This window comes from Nycticebus coucang, chromosome X (assembly GCF_027406575.1).
Source record: "Nycticebus coucang isolate mNycCou1 chromosome X, mNycCou1.pri, whole genome shotgun sequence".
Taxonomy (NCBI): domain Eukaryota; kingdom Metazoa; phylum Chordata; class Mammalia; order Primates; family Lorisidae; genus Nycticebus; species Nycticebus coucang.
Genome location: NC_069804.1, coordinates 149683537 through 149698982, shown reverse-complemented (window position 1 = coordinate 149698982; position 15446 = coordinate 149683537). Strand labels below are relative to the sequence as shown.

The 15446-nt window shown below is 42.0% G+C and overlaps 1 pseudogene; it reads left to right on the top strand.

The window, feature by feature from the left end:
• Positions 1-9904, top strand: part of LOC128577039 (GTPase Era, mitochondrial-like) — a 28800-nt pseudogene extending 18896 nt beyond the window's left edge.
• The last annotated feature ends 5542 nt before the right edge of the window (positions 9905-15446 follow it).

Here is a 15446-nt window from a genome sequence, read left to right as displayed (position 1 = left end):
AGCAAGCACAGAGCACTATGAGGTACTTGAAACAAAGGAACAAAAAAAGCATTTAAGAATTGGATTTGAATTCACAGTTCAGAGTCCAGGGGTCCCAGCTGCTATAATTTCTACAAATGCTAGTTGTATTATTTCTCTCTAACCAAACTCCTGCCTTATACCCATAGGCACTTCTGTGTGAATTAGGAAAAGGCACCCTTTCCTTGGGCCAGATATACACCGTTCCTGTTGCACAGCTTGGAGCATGAATCCAGAGCTAGAGTTTAACCCCCACTCCCCCTCCCCCTAAGCTGGGCACAAAGCTGCACAACCCTTTGTGACAGATCTGAACCTACTGTGCTTGTGACTGGTCCACTCTTTGCCGGCTAACTTGGATCCATTCCAATTGCTTGCACTCTGCTTTGTTTCAGAGTCCCAGCCATCAGTGTGGTGGGAAGATGAGGAGCTGCCCCTCACCCCCCAAGGCTCAGTTTTCTAAAGCCATGTTTGTCAAAAGCATCCGTGTGCAAATTCCTTTGTTCATAATGGTGGCATTCAAGTTGAATTGTGCATGAAATTGTCTTGCCAAAGAAGCGGCTTTCTCTCTATAAAAGGGGGCAAGAGAAATTGAAGGATCTGATTAGTTAATAATAATTCTGAATAGTGAAATTCCAGATTAGCATAAAACAATTTCTTGTTCAGAGCACGTGCAGCACCAGAGCAAAAGAATTCTTTTCTTTTCCTTTCTTCTTTTTTTTTTTTTTTTGGTTAAAGCATTTAGTTCTAAAATAGTATAATCACAATAAGACATTCCAATGTGTGAATTATAGCATATTAAGTCATGACTAATTGCATTGATTTGCATTCGGGGGTTTTTTAACATCTGTGTGCTAATTATCCTAATCCAATTTGTTATGCAGAATACAATCAATGTTATGTATGTTAGTGTTTAGGGCCCCGACACAATTTCCTGTAATAAAAGGGAATGAAATACAAAGGTAGCTCAGGTGGAAAGACAAGCACATCTTTTATAAGCATCAAGCTCTCTTTCTTGATCTCCAAAATAAGCTGGGGAAGGGGGGGAGTGGAGATCAAGCAAATTTAATTAGCATTTTAAAAGGAGGCCCAAGAAAAGAAAGAGCGATGGAGCAAGCTAGAGCACTCCTGAGAAAGAATGAGAGCAAGTTGTATTAAACCCTCAGGAAGAAGAGTTTTTTTCTAACAAGCTGTGGCTTTTAGAAGCTGCCAAAAATAATGTCCTGACCTCGTCTGATAATAAACCAATGAGACAAAGTTTTGAGGACATAGTGCTATTTTAGTGGGGGCTGCATCTTACCTGGGAGTCAGGGTTTAGCTTTAAGCCTTTCATTTTTCTGTCCTTTTAGGAAAGAGGTAGTACTCTGCCTAATATCTCCCAGAAAGTCCTAGTAATCTAGGGCATAACCAAAGTAGATGAACTGACTCTAAGCACAGCAAAGGAAGCGGTTCTGTATGTATGTCTGTGTCATTTGTAGGATACTAGAGAGCCCTCCCTTGCCTCCTACATTTAGACAGAACACCACACACAAAACCTCCCTGCCCCCTTTCAGATACTGAATTTCCTACTTTGGAGTATCTAGTCCAGTGGTGTCCAACCTTGTTTTTCCCTCTGCTACCCATTGAAAGAAGAGTTGCCTCGGGCAGCACATCAAATACACAAACACTAAGGAAAGCTGATTAGCAAAAAAAAGTCCATGTATACTTTTTCTGATATCTGACATCACAGATAAGCAAAAAACGTCCTCACAAAATCTGCATGCAGCCCATGGCATCACAGGCCCTGATTCTAGTCTTTTAATTTCTGAATTTGTCATTTATTAAAATGCTGGTCTTGTTTATCAACAATGCAAACTTTAGTGAGCAATAATTATCCTCTTTCAAGAGAGCAAGTTTTCATTTAGAAGATAGTAGAGAGAAGGTGAGGGTACTAGATGTCTGAGGGGCAACAAAGGCCCCAAAGGGACAAGAAAAAAGGTCTGAGAAGTAAAGGTAACATAATACAGACAATATTCACTTACTTTGCCACTTTGATGAGTAGACAGATGATGATCCCCTCGAAGCGCGGACTGAACCCTTGTCTGTCGGGGGAAAAGGACCAAAGCAGACACCAGGCTCCCCTACTTCTCCCTGTCTATTGTCCTCTTAGTCAATCTCCATTTCACTTTCCCATAGTGTAGGGTTCCCAAACCTGGCTGACAATGAGAGTCACCAGGAAAGCTTTTTAAACAAATAGATGCTTCATCCCGCTCCCCATTCACTTGGAGTTAGTAGGTACAGGATTCGGCACAGGTGTTAAGTATTTTTCAACCTGTTTCCCAGGTGATTCTAATAGGTGGCTCCACTGAGCAAACATTGGTATCAGCTTCAGTTTCCCACCGACTATGCCTGCCTATGAACAGGTAAATGGAGGTCTCAGCAGTGTGGCAAATGCCAACCATAATGAGCAAAACTAACGCCCCAGCAGGCTAGGCCCGAGGAAGACTCCCTCCCTGATCAAAATTTAGCCAGGCTTCCTCTAAGCCCTTTGTGATACTAGGCCTTGTCCTTGGCCCTGTCCTTAGCCTTCTTTTACCAAAGAATCTTTAGTTGGTTAATAAAAATGCCCCCACCCTAGATATCTAATCATTCTTAACATCTGACCAAATTTCTCATCCCCTACCCTTGATGTCTAAGTCCTAGGCCTGCCATTAGCAAGAATCCCCTTACCTTTGATGTCTAATCAAACTCCTCTTAGTAATTTCCAATCACTGACTCCCTTTCTCTGTTCGTTGGCTATAAATCCCCACTTGTCCTCGTTGTATTTGGAGTTGCGTTCGGTCTCTGTCCGCTATTGTAACAGCCTTGAATAAAGTCTTCTTTACCATTTTAATAAGTGTCAGAATAACTTTTCTCTAACAGGCCCTTAGGGATAAATTACCTCTGCCAGACACCAGGGCTCCATTTAGCCAAGGATTTTCTAGTTAGTCAGGTCCTGTGCCAGCCTAAACAGGACCCCAGTTCGCTCCATCCAGGTGCCCAATAGATAACCAGGAAAGACTCTGCTAAGGACCTGCAGTCCTTGTTAGGTATTTGTTGTCAGTTTCCATGAACAATGTTCTAAAATTCCCATCATACAAACAAGTATTTTCTGAGCATTTACTCCAGGTCTTTTTCTATGCTAAGAACTAGGGAATACAACTAAACCCCTTTGCCCTCAACACTTACAGAAAAGCTGGGCGGCGCCTATGGCTCAAGGAGTAGGGCGCCGGTCCCATATGCTGGAGGTGGCGGGTTCAAACCTAGCCCCGGCCAAAAACCAAAAAAAAAAAAAACACTTACAGAAAAGCAGGGAGGAAGACAAAAAGACAAATACAACACAATTGGGAGTTGTGACTGACAAGTCAAAGACTGAAACTAAAAGATTATTCCCAAAATGTGAAACGAAAGGAAATCAGAGTCCAGGTTCTGTATAGGCAACGCAGCCTTTATTTCCACCTGGGTGCGGGTGAGCCGAGTTCGAGAAGGAAGTCAGCAGGTGAGTTAAGGTGGATGGGAATGTAAAGGGTCGGAGGGGTAGGGATTGGTGCATTCAGTCTTTCCTGTGTGAGACATTCATGTACTCATTTCTTCCTGGGCAGATCAGTTCTATTTGGGCAGGTTGGTTCTATTCGGGCCGGTCTCTCCATTTGACTCTATCAGTGACCATCTTATTGAAACCATTTGCTGGAAGGTGAGAAGCCAGCTATATCAATAAATTGACAAAAAAATATTTTATTGGATCGCATCTCTGAGCTACTTCCTTCCCCTCATTTAGCCCTGCAAAGCTCCTTCCGCTTCCTACTTGTCCTTCTGCAACAACATCCCAGAGCTCACCTTGTTCCCTGGGTTTCCTCCTAACTCCTAGCACATTGACCCTTACATGGCTAATGTCTGCCCACACAATAAAGTACACCCTTGTTAACCTGCTGTTTCAGGCACTCCAGCGTCCTGAAAGGATGGCTCCATCCCCATGAGCATCATCAACTAGCAAGGCACGGTGGACATCTAGTACAAGAAGTTAGAAGAGAGGACAGTACAATATAGTGCAGTACAGAATGTTACTGGATTCCTGGGCCGATACTATCTATACCAGTGCAGTGGCAAAACAAAACAAAACAAAAAAAAAAACACCTGGAGGGGCTTCCAGACTCCAGAGAAAAGACAGACAGTGGGCTCAGACGGGGGAAGTCTGAAGGAAAAAAGTGAGGCAGAAAAGAGCCCAGAGAAGCTGTAAGTACTGTCAAACTCTCTAACCAACTCAAGCCCAAGAAGGAGCTCCTTGTCCCCGTTGTGGTGTCTCCCTTTCTGGGCAACCAGAGTTGTCTATCCCTCCAAAAGGCCCAAAAAGGGAGACAGCAGAATGAGCTACTAGAAGCTTTGGGGAGCAGAAGGGTAGCCAGGTATCTGGGATTCCAGTCAGTTGCCCACTCAAACCCTACCTTGCAGAGAAACCTGGAGGCCCCTCTCAGCCTTCATCTCTTCCCCATTAAAATGGAGATAACATTGCTGTCCTTCCTACCTCATAGAAGAGTAGGAAGAGTGAGAGTGAAACGAGATCGAAGATTTGAAAATGCTCTAGAAATTGCTGCCAGTCATTTGGCTGAAGGAGTTGTTATTACTGTAATATTGTGATGGGTCCTGTGATGCATATTGAAAAGGGCAACAGGTTGCTTCGAGGAATAAGAACAAGAGAAGAGGACAGCACTAAGTCAGACAAGGACTGTCCAAGTCACCTTTTCCCCAGGGTCTGGATGCCCGGTAGAACAAATAGCCTCTGCCACCACTCTCCCCCACCTCCTGTCAATATGGAAGCAAAGCACCTGCTTCATCAACCACAGATGCCGAGCCCTAATTACAAATAACCACTTGGTAGCCTCCTCTTCTCTTTTTGAAAGCTTGCTATTATCATTCTTGAAATCCTGCTCCTGGCATACCCTGAGAAACATTTAGAGGAGGCATTGTGCTGATACAGAGTCTTTGCAAAGCTTCCTTCCTGAATTTGAACCTGCAGACACAGCCAAAGTCTAAAGACAGAACTAAATGAAGTGCATCAGGTGCGTCTGCAACTTTTCAGCAAACTACTCCCTACCCATCCAAAAGGTCCTCCCCTTGCCCTTGTCTCACTCAGAGCCCCAGGGGGGGAAATGAGCAATACCAAGTCCTCCTGAAGTGATAAGTTGGCTAACAAGTAAACAGCAAGCCCTTCCTCTGAAGTAGGGGAGGCCTCACACACTTCCTGGAAGGCCCAGAGGGAGATTTATTTTGGGGTGGAGGAGATAGAACCTTGTTAATTTCCCTAAAACCCCACCCCATAGATAGCCACCTGTTGGTAAAGAAGGCCCCACTTTGTTAGACCTAGAATCCACAAAAATCTCTTTCTGTAATCTATGTCAATAACTTGCTTGCCGCAACCCTGGGGAGTTTTATGGCAATGTCTGTAAATCAATATACCAGAGGACAACTGCTGCAGATTTCTATGACATATATTTGGAAATTCCTTTATTTTTTCCCTTGTAGGCAACACATCAGACTGATTTGATAAGGGCCAAAGTCTGGAGGAACACTGGCATCTTTTTTCACCCCCCAAGACTTAGAGCTTCCAGAAAGGAACTCTGCAGTTCCTAACACAAAATCCTGAGTAGCGGCTGTAGCTCTTTAAACTCTACCAGGGGTGTCCAACCACAACCCCAAGCTTGCTAGGAATCTAAGAGTTGTCTTTGGGCCACACATTAAATACACAAACACTAATGAAAGCAATGAAGGTCAATGCAAAAATTTTGTGACATCTGCCACCACAGATAAGCCTTCATAGCCAACAGCAGATACCCTGCAAGTATTAATAGGAGCCTGAGTTCAAGATGTTCGTATTGGGGTAGCTTTTATAGATAAGACATAGATCAGAGTTTAAAGCCTGGCCTTTAAAGTTGGCTAAAAATTGTATCCTGTCCCTCAATTTAAAAAAAAGAAAAAGGATGGAAGATTGAAAAGAAAGATAAGTGGAAATTAACCCAAGAATGTAGAGAGATGTGCTCAGATTCTCTTCTGAAATGGCCACGGCATGTAAATTAAAAACACAGAATCCAGCTGTGCAATAGAATTCTCCATGATGATCAGAGTGTTCTATACATCCACCAGCCCGTAAAGTACCCACTAGCCATATGTGGCTGTTGAGCACTTAAAATGTGCTCAATACCATGATTGAAAAACTGAATCTTTTATTTCATTCATTTTCATTTATTTAGATTTAAATATAAATAGCCAAGTGGGGGTAGTGGCTACCTTACAAACCAGCACAGGTCTAGGGTTCCTACATTTTCTGGGTTCAAAGCCCAACTCTGCCTCTGGCTGACCAGGAGACTTTGGCAAATTACTTACCCTCTCTGTGCCTCAGTTTATCCATCTGTGAAATGGAAATTATAAGGGTTCTCACAAGACTGTTGTGAGGATTTTATATATATACACACATGCATATATACTACATATAAAAAGTGATTAGAGAAGTGCCTGGTGCATAATAAATGCCAGATATAATTTTTTTCCTGAGTAGAGACACGCAGTAGAGAAATATTCCCTAGCCAATGTGAGGCCTCTGCAGATGGAGAGAAGCCCCCCAGTACTACAGAGATCCCAGGAAGGAGTCATACATGCTTCTTGAGCCAGACTTCAGAAGAGATTCAGTTGAAATCACCTGCTCTTCTTGTGGAAGGCCAAGAGCAGTGTGTGTGGTAAGGTACAGAAGGAAGTGCCCAGTCCTAGCCACTGTCTGAATGTAGCTCTTCATCACAGACACACAGAACACTCCTCATCTTTCCAAGATCATCCAGTTACAGGTTAGTGACATAATTCTTGCAGATAGATGTCACCATCTTGGGCAATGAGAGAGAGACTGAGGTGTTATGATAAGAGCCTGGGGTCAACATCCATAGAGGTCTGCATTTGAAACCCAGCCTAGCCACTAACTGATAGGGTGAGGTGAAACAAGGGACTTACCTTCTCTGAGCCTCAGTTTGTCTATCTGCGAAGTGGAGGTATATTGATTTCTATCTCCCAAGATTGGTGTGATAATTGAAAGAAATAATATAAGCAAAGCACTCGGCACAGTGCCTGGTAGCTGCTATGTTTATTGTCCATACATCCCTATATGTTGGAATGAGAACCAATCTAAGATAAACAAGTGAGTACAGCTATTTCACAATCTATCTTCAACAACTCACTGAGCTCAGATGGGGATAAGGAAGTCTGCTTCCTAATGCCCATAGAAGGGGAAATCAATTATAAAGCCAGGGTAAACCCCTGAACCACTGCCTCCTAGCAACTCCAGAGCTCTTCCAAAGGGCCTGCTGGCTGCTAGATTCTAATGGGGTTGTAGAGTACTTTTTTTCATCAATCACTCTCAATGTAGGAAGCAGAAGCACAAGTTACTTCATTAAAAGCACTCACACATAACTGGATGCATTTACATATTAAGCAGGCAACTGAGACTCTAATCTTTCTATTTTATGTACAGCTGTAATCATTACTCAGCATCGGAATGCTTGTTAAATACTCAGGGTACTACAGAGAACTCTCAAATCTTTGCTAAGTGCAGGTGATGATTTGAAAGTGTTCCCATTCACAAGCTGGATGCAATCCCCTCAGCATTTCTTGGCCCCTGGTGACAGTGTATATTGGCACCCTGGAGCTCATTCAAGTCGACCCTAAGCATAGACAAAGATGTGATTGCAAGTCTGTCTCGGGTCCCTGAATTCCAGCATGTCTGATTAGCTATCACATACAGGAAGCAGATCTCTGCCACTTTGCGCATTATGTCGTCAGTTTGGAAGTAGAGCAAAGAAGGAAGTTAGAAAAATCCAGAGCTGAGCAGTAGGGGGACTATTTGAGGGTCCAGCGCCATCTGCAGTTGCACGAAGAAAGGTCAGTCGGTAGTGTAGCTTAGCAGAGTAAAGACAAAGCAAAGCAAAGCAAAGGAAAGCCCTTAAGAGAAACTTGGCCTTAAAGCCTTATTAACTCAAACCAGCCCTAAATTCAGCCCACTAGTTGAAAAATAACTCTATAACCCACTCAGTACCAAACTGGACAAAGACATTATAATAAAACTACAGACTCATATCCTTCATTAACATAGACAAAAAAATTTCCCCTAAAATATTATTAGCAAATCAAATCCACCAATTCACAAAAAAAGATACCTCATGATCAAGTAGGGTTTACCCAAGGAAGGCAAGACCAGTTAAAATTCTAAAATCACGGGCGGCGCCTATGGCTCAACGGAGTAGGGTGCCGGCCCCATATGCCGGAGGTGATGGGTTCAAATCCAGCCCCGGCCAAAAACTGGAAAAAAAAAAAATTCTAAAATCACTCAGTGCAACTTAACATATCAACACACTGAAAAGTAAAAACCATATAATTATCTCAATAGATACAGAAAAAGCACTTGACAAAATGCAAATCCTTTTATGATTTTAAAAAAGCTTCTCAGGAAAGTAGGAATTGAGAAAAATATTATCTGATACAGGCATCTATGAAAAACCCATAGCTAACATCGTACTTAATGGTAAAGGACTGAAAGCTTTCCCCCTAAGAACAGGAGCAAGATAAGGGTGTCTGCTCTTGCCACTTCTATTCAATATTGTACTGAAGGGTCTATCTAGGACAATTAAGGAAGAAAAAAAGAAATAGAAGGCATAAATATTGAAAAGGAAGAAATGGCATTGCAGCTGTAATGGCTGCCCCCAAGGCGGCACGGGGTTGGGCTTGTTCAATCATTGTTAAGGGTCTTGTAGCTGGGTCTCCACATCACAGGGAAACTCCCCTCAATATCATACTGTCAACGGAGATGAGCAGGAACTCCTCTCGGTTCATCGCCCTGACATACCTGAGAATCCCTGGGTCCTACGAGTGGTCCTCCTGGGAGCTCCGAATGCAGGGAAGTCAACACTCTCCAATTGACTACTGGGCCAAAAGGTGTTTCCTGTCTCCAAGAAGGTGCACACCACTCGCTGTCAAGCTCTGGGTGTCATCACAGAGAAGGAAGCACAGGTGATTCTCTTGGACACACCTGGCATTATCAATCCTGTGAAACAGAAGAGGCACCACCTAGAGCTCTCTTGGTTGGAAGATCCACAGAAGAGTATAGACTCTACTGGTCTCATTATTGTTCTTGCGGCTATCTCAGACAAGTGGACTTGGAACCAGCTCAACCCCCAGGTGCTCCAGTGCTTGACTCAGTTCTCCCAGGTCTCTAGCATCCTTGTCATGAACGAGGTAGATTGCCTGAAGAAAAAGTCACTTCTCCTGGAGCTTACAGCAGCCCTCACTGAAGAGGTGGTCAATGGCAAAAAGCTAAAGATAAAGCAAGCCTTCCACTCAAACCTTGGCACAGATGGCCCCAGTGCCGCAGCTAGGGCCAAAACACAGTCTGTGGGAAGCCCTCAGAGAATTGGCTGGCCCCACTTCCAGGAGATCTTCATGTTGTCAGCCCTAAGCCAGGAGGATGTGAAAATACTAAAGAATTACCTCCTGGCATAGGCAAAGCCTTGGCCTTGGGAGTTCCACAGTGGAGTTCTCACAAGCCAGACACCTGAAGAGATCTGTGCCAAAATCATCCGAGTGAAGCTCCTAGAATATCTGCCCCAGGAGGTGCCCTACAATGTGCAGCAGAAGACAGTGTTTTGGGAAGAGGGACCAAGTGGGGAGCTAGTGATTGAACAGAAGCTTCTGGTACCTGAAGAATCTCATGTGAGGCTCCTGATTGGTCCAAAGGGCCACCTGATCTCCCAGATTGCACAGGAGGTGAGCTGTAACCTCATGGACATCTTCCTCTGTGATGTTAAGATCCGTGTCTCTGTGAAGCTTATCAAGTGATCACTGTCTGCTGCCCCTCCCAGAGCATGCCACCACAAGCCACTGGCAGGAACTAACCAGAACTGCCCCCGGCTCAGAGGCTTCCAGGGACTGGTGAAGGGAATGAACACTGACTGGATGTCAGCTGGCTTTGCCTGCTGTGGTTGCACAGCTGTTTGTCCTGCGGAGAGGAAGAACCCTGCCATAGCTCAGTTCCCAGGTAGTTCCTCTACTACTGGAAAGTAGCTACATAGGTCAAAAGTTGGCCTCTTGAAGGAAACTGTGCCACCTGACATCCAGCTGACCTTGGGCCAGACTTTCTCACTAAGTTGCCATCATTAGAAAGGAGGAAGAGATCTTTCTCTTCTTCCCCCAGTTCTTCCAACTTGAAGCTGTGTAAGGACCTGTGTTTCCTGAGTGACGTAGTGCCTCCCACCCCATCCCTCTCCCCAGTCTTGGATCATAATAAAGTTAAAAGACAGACAAAAAAAAAAAAAAAGAAGAAGAAGAAGGAAAGGAGAGGAAAGGAAAAAATGAAACAGTTTTTATTTGTAGACATCATGATTATCTAGAAAATCCCAAAGAGTATCCAAAAAAGCTACCAGAGCCATTAAGTGAATTTAATAAAGTCATAGGTTAATATATAAAAATTAATTGCATATCAATTGGACATTGAAATGTAACAAATATTACCATTTGTGATAGCATAATAAAAATGAAATACTTAGGGATAGATCTAACAAAATATGTGTATGACGTATATGCTAAAAACCACAAAACATTGATGAAATAAACAGGACATAAATAAATGGAAAGGCATACTGTGTTCATGGAGCAGGGACTCAATAGGATTAAGGTGTCAATTCTTCCCAAATTGTTCTATAGATTCAACACAACTGCAACCAAAATGACATTTTGCTTCTTTGTAGAACCTGACAAGATAATTCTAAAATTTCTATGGAAAAGCAAAGGACATCTGTAGTGAAAGAGCCAGGACAATTTTTTAAAAGAACAAAGTTGTAGGACCAACATTCTGACTTCAACACTTACTATGAATCTACAGTAAGCATGGCAGTGTGGTATTGCATAAGACTAGACATATAGATCAATGGAACATACTAGAAAGTATACAAGTAGACCCACATGTATGTGGTCACTTGGTTTTTGACAAAGGTGCAACAGCAATACAGTAGAGAAATGATAGTATTTTCAACAAATGGTATTGGAACAATTCGACATCTGTATGAAAAAAAAATGAACCCTCTTACCTTGTATCATATATAAAATTATAAAAGCTGAAACTAGAAAACTTCTAGAATAAGACATAAGAGAATACTATTTGTGACCTCCAGTTAAGCAAAGATCTCTTAGCTATGACTCAACAAAACATGAACGATAGAAGGAAAAAATCAATAAATTGAGCCTCATCAATACAAACTTCTGCTCTTCAAAAGATAAGACTAAAAAATGAAAAACTAAGCCACAGACTTCAAGAAAATACTTGCAAAACACATCTGATAAGGAGTCTGTATCCAGAATAAGAAAACAATCCAATTTAAGAATGGGCAATAAGATGAACAAGTTCTAAAGATCTGCTGTATGATAAAGTGCCTATAGTTAACAACACAGTCTTATGCACTTAAAAACCTGAGGGTAGTTCTCAATTTTTTTTTTATACTTTTGGCCAAGGCTGGGTTTGAACCCACTAACTCCGGCATATGAGACCAGCACCCTACTCCTCTGAGCCACAGGCGCTGCCAAGATAGTTCACATTTTTACCACAAAAAAAGGAAGCAGGAGATACAAGGAAACTTTTGGAGGTGATGGACATGTTTATTATCTTGATTATGGTGGTTGTATTATGAATGTATGTGTATGTCCAAACTCATTAAGTTGTATGTCAATTATACTTCAATAAAGCTCTTTTGAAAAATGGGCAAAACATTTGAATACACATTTCACCAAAGAAGAGACACAGATAACCAGTAAGCACACAAAAGGATACTTTACGTCATACACCATTAGCAAAATGGAAAGAAAAACTACAATGAGATAAAATCACATCTATTAGAATCACTAAAATTAAAAAAAAATGACCTTAGGACCAGGCCCGGTGGCTCACATATGTAATCCCAGCACTCTAGGAGGCCAAGGTGAGTGGATTGCTTGAGTTTAGGAGTTGGAGACCAGCCTAAGAAAGAGCAAAACACCATCTCTAAAAATAGCCAGGCATTGTGGCAGGCGCCTATAGTCCCAACTACTTGGGAGGCTGAGGCAAAAAAATCACTTGAGCCCAAGAGTTTGAGGTTGCTGTGAGCTATGACACCACAGCACTCTACCAAGGGTGACAAAGTGAGACTCTGTCTCACAAAAAAAAAAAAAAAAGAGTGACCTTATCCAAGTATTAGCAAGGAGCACAGCAGCTAGATTTCTTATGCATTCCTGGTAGGAATTCATAATGGTATCACCACTACAGTTTATCAACGTAGGAAAAGAAAACTATCTTAGACCAATCCAAGTCTCATGGCTGAGGTCCCTGAAACAAACCAGACTAACAAGAGAAAATCATCTGAGTTTATGTAATACAAGCTTTATATGACAGGAAATGAAGACCCAAAGAAACAGTTAAACCTGAGTATATTTTATAGTAGGTTAGATGAAGAGTAGACAGTCATAGAGAAATAGGATAGGACGACAAAAGGGTATGAGCTGATGGTAATGAACTGGGGGAACTTAGCAAGGCCTGTTTGTTCAGATTCCCTTCTGTGTCCCTTAATGCTCAGAGATAAAGACATTCCAGGTATAAGGAATGCACCTCTCACGTCAAGGTCTTATGACCTGCTTTAGAGGAAAAGGGTAAAGGAAGGTTAATGTAACCTTTAGAATCACTAAAATTAAAAAGAGTGATCTTATCTTACAGCCACCTAATCTTTGATAAACCAAACAAGAACATACCTTGGGGGAAAGACTCTCTACTCAATAAATGGTGTTGAAAGAACTGGATATCCACATGTAAAAGACTGAAACTGGACCCCCACCTTTCCCCACTCACAAAAATTGATTCAAGATGGATAAAGGACTTAAATTTAAGGCATGAAACTATAAAAATCCTCAAAGAAAGCATAGGAAAAACACTGGAAGATATTGGCCTGGGGAAAGACTTCATGAAGAAGACCGCCATGGCAATTGCAACAACAACAAAAATAAACAAATGGGACTTCCTTAAACTGAAAAGCTTCTGTACAGCTGAGGAGACAACAACCAAAACAAATAGACAACCTACACAATGGGAAAGGATATTTGCATATTTTCAATCAGACAAAAGCTTGATAACTAGAATCTATAGAGAACTCAAATTAATCCACATGAAAAAAGCCAACAATCCCATATATCAATGGGCAAGAGACATGAATAGAACCTTCTCTAAAGAAGACAGACAAATGGCTAACAAACATATGAAAAAATGTTCATCATCCCTATATATTAGAGAAATGCAAATCAAAACCACCCTGAGATACCATCTAACCCCAGCGAGAATGGCCCACATCACAAAATCTCAAAACTGCAGATGCTGCCGTGGATGTGGAGAGAAGGGAACACTTCTACACTGCTGGTGGGACTGCAAACTAGTACAACCTTTTTGGAAGGAAGTATGGAGAAACCTCAAAGAACTCAAGCTAGACCTCCCATTGGATCCTGCAATCCCATTACTGGGCATCTACCCAGAAGGAAAAAAATCCTTTTATCATAAGGACACTCGCACTAGACTGTTTATTGCAGCTCAATTTACAATCCCCAAAATGTGGAAACAGCCTAAATGCCCACCAACCCAGGAATGGATTAACAAGCTGTGGTGTATGTATACCATGGAATACTAGTCAGCCATTAAAAAAAATGGAGACTTTACATCCTTCGTATTAACCTGGATGGAAGTGGAAGACATTATTCTTAGTAAAGCATCATAGGAATGGAGAAGCATGAATCCTATGTACTCAATTTTGATATGAGGACAATTAATGACAATTAAGGTCACGATGGGGGTGGGGTAAGGGGAGAGCAGAGAGAGAAAGGAGGAGAGAGGGGTGGGGAAAGGAAGAGCAGAGAGAGGGAAGGAGGGAGGAGGGTGGGTCCTTGGTGTGTGCCACACCTTTTGGGGGCAAGACACGATTGCAAGAGGACTTTACCTAACAAATGCAATCAGTGTAACCGAGCTTATTGTACCCTCAATGAATCCCCAACAATAAAAAAGAAAAAAAAATGGTGATCTTATCCAAGTCTTATCCTTATCTGCGGTTTTCTCAAATGCCACAGTGCTATATTTTGGAGTAAAATATTGTGAACCCCATTGGGAGTTTTTTATCAAGTTAGATATACACCTTCCATACAACCCAGTAACCCAACTCCTAGATATTTTCCCAAGAGAAACGAAAATATATGTCCACACAAAAACTTGTATGTAAATGTATATGGCAGCTTTATTATCACTCAAAGTTATGACCAACACAAATGTCCATCATCTGGTGAATAGATAAACGATGGTGATACATCCAAATACTGGAATATTACATGGCAATAAAAAGGAATGAACTACAACATGGATGAATCTCAAAGCATTATGCTAAATAAAAGAAGTCAGACCTAAAAGGCTGTATGTTGTTTGATTCCATGTATATGAAGTTCTGCAAAAGGCAAAATTATGGGAATAGAAAATAAATCAGTGTTCGCCAAAGTTTAGGCATGGAGGGAGGGGACTAATTGTAAAGGAGCATGAGAGAACTTATTGGGTAATGAGACTGTCCTGTATTTTGTGCTAGTGGTGACATGATTGTATATGTTTGTCAAAATTCATTGAACTGCAATTTATTTATTTATTCTGAGACAGAGCCTCAAGCTGTCACCCTGGGTAGAGTGCCGTGGCATCACAGCTCACAGCAACCTCCAACTCCTGGGCTTCAGTGATTCTCTTGCCTCCACCTCCCAAGTAGCTGGGACTGCAGGCATCCGCCACAATGCCCGGCTATTTTTTGGTTGCAGCCGTCATTGTTGTTTGGTGGGTCCAGGCTAGATTCGAACCCTCCAGCTCAGGTGTATGTAGCTGGCACCTTAGCCACTTGAGCCACAGGTGCTGAGCCTGTACTGCACTTTAAAAAGGAAAAAAATGTTTTTTTTAGTCAAGTTTATTAAGGTATAGTTTATAGGTACCAAAATTCATGCTTTTTACATGTGTACTTTGGTGACTTTTGACAAAAGTATATAGTAATGTAACCACTGCCACAGTCAAAATACACATGTCTGTGTCCCAAATGTTGTCTTAGTCCCCTTTGCAGTCAATTTGCTTCACTCACCCCTAGCTCCTGAAAACTTTGATCTGATTTCTGACCTATAGGTTTACATTTTTCAGAATGTCATATAAATGAAATCTTAAGAATATACCCTCTCGTGTCCAGCTTCCTTCGTGTAATGCTCTTGAGATTTATTCATGATGTTGCAAGTATCTATAGTTGGTTCCATATTATTGCTGATCAGTACTGTATGGATGCCCCACAATTTTTTTACTATTAGGTCAT